The 5,796-nt window shown below is 53.7% G+C and overlaps 1 long non-coding RNA gene across 1 annotated transcript; it reads left to right on the top strand.

Moving 5' to 3' along the window:
- The first annotated feature begins 216 nt into the window (after positions 1–216).
- Positions 217–4,662, top strand: LOC102425544. Its single transcript, XR_330916.3, has 3 exons — positions 217–1,090; positions 1,171–1,263; positions 4,419–4,662. It is a non-coding gene; the product is annotated as an uncharacterized LOC102425544 (long non-coding RNA).
- Positions 4,663–5,796: the final 1,134 nt, after the last annotated feature.

Raw genomic sequence — 5,796 nt, 5'->3', positions numbered from 1 at the left:
ACGGCCCGAGCCTTGGTAAACAGGATGGCGCTGCGGTGGCTGCTCAGTGGAGCCTCTGCGGCTCTGTAGCGGAGCACACCGTGAACTCGGGGGGGGGGGGGGGGTCGTGGCGTGGAGAAAGCAAGCCCGGCTCTTTGTTCTCTCTCGTCTGATCTCGCGCTTGTCTTTTCCTCGCTAGTCCAGATGAACTCGCCGCAAGGGCCGAGTCCCAGGTGCACGTTGAGGTGTGAACGGTCCCTTACAAAGAACTGCTGGGACCCTCAGGCCCATGCACCTGGGCCCCGGGCTCCCTCGGTCCCTGACAGGTGGCCTGTCACTCGCCCTTTTTATCAGACCGTTCAGCTGAAGATCTGCCTCCCTTAGTTCACCCTGAAGGGAGACTCACCTCATGTAGGTCCTTTTTGATTCCCTTTTGCTCTTTCAAACATCTCTTTTCTCGTACTTGCTGCTGGTTAATCCTGTCGTCTTTTTTGAGTATTTCTGTGCCATGGATAGTTTTCTTGGGAACTTGTTGACCAAATAACCAAGGTTTCCCTTGAGGGTGGCTTCAGATTTTGTATGTGGCGTTTTCTTTGGCCATTTTTTGGACCTGCACATAGGACCCTCACGCCTGGCCACACACCTGGCCTCACGCTGACTGATTCCCTGACCACCACGCAGGTAAAGCACAGCCCTGTCCTGGAGTCAGTCCATTCCCGTGTCACAAGGCGGCATTCGCTGGCAGTGAGGGTGTCCTGGCTGGTGAGTCCCAGCAGCTCCGGCCCTGGCCTGTGGCATCTAAATGTTTCTCTTGCCCTTTAAGAGAAAGTCTGCTGGCCCCTGTGTAACCTCGTATTGCCTAGAGAAAAATTCAGACACGTTTGTGTCTTGGCATGACTTAGTCTGAATAGTACCCGACGGAGTAAGAAGTAAAATCATTTCCGTTTTTCTACAGTAAATTTTGTTGGCACCAAAATGGTTGATTTTCTTGACTATTTTAAAAACACAAAGTAGGTTTACAGTTTCTGTTTAGAACTGAATTGTCTGTTAAAACGTTTTCTCCTGTTGCAGTGTTGAATATGAGACGTTTGACATATTGGAGGATGAGGAGGTAAGTTCTGTCTTTATGTCCTTGGTCTCTGCGTCCCTTGCGCTGAGGGGCAGGTGTCAGGGTTCCTGCTGTTTTCGTAGGTGCGGCAGGGACTGAAGACCTTCTCCAACTGGCCCACGTACCCGCAGCTGTATGTGAAAGGGGAGCTGGTCGGAGGGCTGGACATCGTTAAGGTGAGTCCCGAGCACCGGCGCCCTAAGACGGGGACATGAGAGTCCGTTTCGAACAGGAACTCTGGGCTATCCTGGCCACCTTTCTCTTCCGGCCTCACGTCCAGGCACCTTCTACACCATGTTACCCTGTCTGGGCCCTCGTATCTGGTTATCTCCCCGTCACTGCCCTGTCAGACCGTCCCCACCACTCACCTGAGCCCCAGGCCCTGCCTCACGGTGGGGCCTGACCCGACACTGGCTGCTGCTCCGGGAGCCCCTGCAGCTCCTGAGCGAGGTCGCCAAGCCCAGTCTCTGGAGCGTGGTGCTCAGAGCAGCTCACACCGCGGCCGTGCTCCAGATGCAGTTTCCTCCCGCTGCACTAAGTCTGTGGAAATTTCCTGCATGTTTTCAGCTTTTCCTCACCGCCGCCTCTGCTTTGGGTGGCCTCGCACGTTCCATAGTTCAGTCTGTTCTTTGTATCCATTAGGGTCACTCTTGTCTGGGAATTACCTAGAGCCGTGGTCGGCAAACTGCGGCTCGTGAGCCACATGTGGCTCTTTGGCCTCTTGAGTGTGACTCTTCCTAAGTCTTAGGAGTACCCTAATTAAGTTAATAACAATGGACCTACCTATATAGTTTAAGTGTAAAAAATTTGTCTCTCAAAAGAAATTTCAATCGTTGTACTGTTGATATTTGGCTCTGTTGACTAATGAGTTTGCCGACCACTGACCTAGACTATTCCAGCTAGAAATATTTGCTTCTGCTCCTGAAGTCCTTTAGACTCAGTGTGCCTTTAGACTCACATTGTTACAGTTATTCTACTAGCGGCCCGATGCACGAAATTCGTTGAACAGTCGGCCTTTGCAGCCACGGCTGCCTGGATCCTTCCCTCGCAGCTGCCCTGGCTTCGCCCTGGAAGGACGTCCGGTCTGATTAGCATATTACGCGTTTATCATTATAGATTTTCTCATGTTACTCTATTCCGACTCACATGCTCTTGGTGACAACAGGCCGTGGGCAGGAGGCCTGAGTCGCAGTGCCAGCCGGCCCTGTCTGTGGTCACTGCCTAGTTTCCTGACGGGAAACCACAGGATTGCTTAGGCCAGGCCAGGTCCCTGGGTCTCAGATGCTAGAAGAGCGGTTCCTTCTCAGACTGTGAGCACGTGTCAAGGCCCCACTGTTTCTTACATGTCTTCAGGGATTTGCTCCTTCTTTGTTGGCTTTAAACTCTCGTTGAATTTTCACTGGCCATGGCTTTTCTTCTAGAATTTAAAGTCTAGAAGTGCGATGGCACCTGTGTGCTGCAGACACTACTGAGGAGCTGACACCCCACACTGGCCCCCCCGTGTGACGGTGCTGGAGGGGGCGGCAGTGGTGGGTATGGCAGGGCCTGAGCAGGGGCGTGGCCAGGCTGCGAGCTGCTCCTGCGCCCGGGGCTGCCTGGACTTCCTCTGAGGTCACATCTCTGGCTTAGGTGGAAGGCAAGTAGTAAGTGGTGCTGCTTCTAGTTACGTTGGAGAACGAAAGCTGTAAAGCCGCACTTTGTAACGTGAAGGAATCCGAGCAGGACCTGCGTGACGTCAGTGCTGTGGTGGAAGGTTCTATAGGCCGGCCTTTGCATGCAGAGGCTGCAGGCTTTCGGGTTTGACATCACACTTTCAGGCGAGCCAGGGAGGCATGTTTCTGCTAAACTGTCTACTCCTGGTGGGAAAAAGGTCTACCTTAGTAGCTTTGAATAGCCCTGAAGCAACAGAAACAGATCTGCATCTGTTATTTTATACAGGGATTTTATTTTTGTAAAACACAGTCTTCAGACCCCAAATTCTCTCGAGCCTGTTCTTGTCTGAATGTTTTATAGCCGGTACCTTAGCCATCGGTAACTCTTGGGAAGATGCAATCAATAAATCTCATTTAATTCTGCAGCTGAGCTGCACGGCAGCTTCTAGGTCTGCAACAGGGTGTTGGCCATATGCCTTGATGCTCACCTGCGGGAACATAGGAATTTGAGGATTTGTTCTTTGGGAAGATAACTGGGATCAGCTCCCGGATCGGCATTTTGGTGTGTTTCTTGCAGGGCGGGGCTCTTCATCTATAGGTTAGTTAACACCGGGGTTACGTTCCCAGGGGTCTGTTCTGGCCTCTTTGGGAGCAGAGTGCTTGCTTCTCTGATGAATGGGTGATTGACTATATGGACTAGTGGTCAGTGACCCAGTCAGTCTCATGTCCTGACCATCTTAGCTGCTATGCAGTGTGGACTCAGTGAGTGCGTCTCAGCTCTGAGGGGTCCACTCTGGAGAGTGTGTGGAGTCCAAGCATTTAGACCTGGTCGCCCTTAAACTGCCCCTGAGGACAGTTGCTGTGCCAGGACTCCCGCCGGGCCAGCGCACTGCTCTAGTGCCGCCGCCTGAGAGAGGCCGTCCCGTCAGAGGGGGTCACAGGCCTGGGGAGGTAGGTGAGCTGTCAGCCAGGACGTCCTCCATCCGATCTACCCGAGGGCCGCCGGCCTCCTGGGGCGTGAGCTCGGGACAGCCCGCGGAGCTTTGGTGCAGCAGGGCGGCTGCTGTTCTGTGGGAGTGGATCCCAAGGCACCGCTGCCGGCGGCTGAGAGCGTGGGACAGGGTCTCCCCTCCCAGGTCTAACCCACGAGGAGCTCGCCTGGGGCTATTGATTGGTGTTCAGGCTGCTTCCTAAGAACCTGGCATGTTCCATCAAATTAAGCTAGAAAACTTGATCCTTCGGTCACACTTTAAACTTGATGGCTGTGTTCCAGCTTTTCTGGAGATTTCTGCAGCATGTGCTGGTTGCTGGCCTTTACGTGTATTTACACGGCAGTGCGGTGGCTTTGCCGGGTGGGGGGAGAGAGTGGCGCGGGCAGCAGGTGTCGGTGCAGGTGTGAGTGGATGCTCACACCTTCAGTCGCTCACAGTTTCCGCCTCTCTCTGTTGTATTGTGTAGACAGGAGGCCGTATTGTTTTGTTCCAGTTGCTGGATTTGTTAATGCGGAGCCTTTTTCACCCAAACTTTGCGGTCTGACAACGTCCTCTGAACGCCGTGGCTCCGTGCTTAGCTGGAGGTTGGCAGCTGGCGTTCCGTCTGGTTCTCTGGTACAGATGCAGTCTCTCACTGCATTGTTTTTCACAGGTGCCTGTCCATGTTGTTTTCTTTTTTATTTCTAGGAACTGAAAGAAAACGGCGAATTGCTGCCTACACTGAACGGAGGAAATTAATAACAGTTAAGCGTGGTGCCCAACTCGTGCAGGAAATACTTCGCTACAGCCGAGCGGCTCGCGGCCAGGCCTCCCCACGGACGCGGGAGGAAAGGCCCCTCCCGTCGCTGTGCCCCACAAAGCCGTGCTAAAGACCTGTGTTACCATTTCCCCACCCAAACTAGAGCGCAATAAACCAGTGAAAAGCACGGTGGAAAGAGCGTCTTTACAGGGAGTGAAACATAGTGACCGTGGTTAACTCACTCACTGCCTCTCTCCTAATGTGGGCTCCCTGTCGCAGTGGTAAATAGGCTTCCAAAAGGGGAGACGTGGGACGGAGTGAGTCCACAGCGGTATCACAGCAGCGCAGGCCAGACCAGTGGCTCCCCTCGCTGGCCAGAGGCCTCTACAGCGCGGGACGCACATAGTGGTGGATCGTGGAGGCGATGCAGGGCGCCTCGGACTCTAGTGAGCGCAGCGTGTGCTCCCAGGAAGCACTGCAGAGGCAGCGGCCTGACGGAGTTGGCACAGCAGGCACTTCGCACAGCACAGGGAGTGGGCGGCTGGGACACGGCTGAGGGTGTTGGTGCTACAGCTCACTCTAAGCACTACATGGACAGCATGGATGTAGCCTTTAAATAGGTTGGCAACATCCCGAGGTTCATGAAAATGTCAGCACACTTTTTGATCCTGAGTCTCCCTTAGGCCTGTCTCATGCACGCCATTCTCAGGATGGCTGCCTTCCCCTCCATGCTGCTGAGATTTTGGGGTGCCTATGGCCCTGTATGGTCACTGACTTTTCCCAGCCTATTGATCTGGTGGTGAGGGCCCACAGAAGTGCCTGGTGGTGGTAAGGACAGGGTACCAGCAGCCATTCAGATAAGAGACGGGAAACGCTGGGCTCCGGGAGGCTCGCCCTGCCTGAGGCGCCGCTTCCCTGCTGTTGGCCTGTGTAAACGAGGCAGCGGCCCACGGGGCGCGTGTTCCCAAGGGCATCTGCACAGGTCACAGTGGTGGACATGGCCTTGCCTCCTGCTCGGACACGGACACCATCTCACTGGGTTTTCTTGCCGCTGTGTAATCAGATGGGGCTCCTGCATTGTCCATGAAGCAGAACCTCTAATGCAGAGGGAAATGGGGTTTCATGAAGCCATTGAGTGACTCACGGGGGAGGAGGCCATCCATGCATACTTTATCCCAAACTGAAGTCGCTTGCTTTCATGAATTTTGCCCTGTCCACCTTGTCCTATGGTACTTTCTGCTAAATTACCTTTTAACTTCAACTTATCCTAAGCAAGAATATCTTTTTTAAAATATATATTTTTTTTATTGATTTCAGGGAGTAAGG

Source organism: Myotis lucifugus, unplaced genomic scaffold (assembly GCF_000147115.1).
Source record: "Myotis lucifugus unplaced genomic scaffold, Myoluc2.0 scaffold_1881, whole genome shotgun sequence".
Classification (NCBI taxonomy): domain Eukaryota; kingdom Metazoa; phylum Chordata; class Mammalia; order Chiroptera; family Vespertilionidae; genus Myotis; species Myotis lucifugus.
The sequence above is the reverse complement of the archived record's forward strand: the minus strand, read 5'-3'. Positions and strand labels throughout refer to the sequence as shown.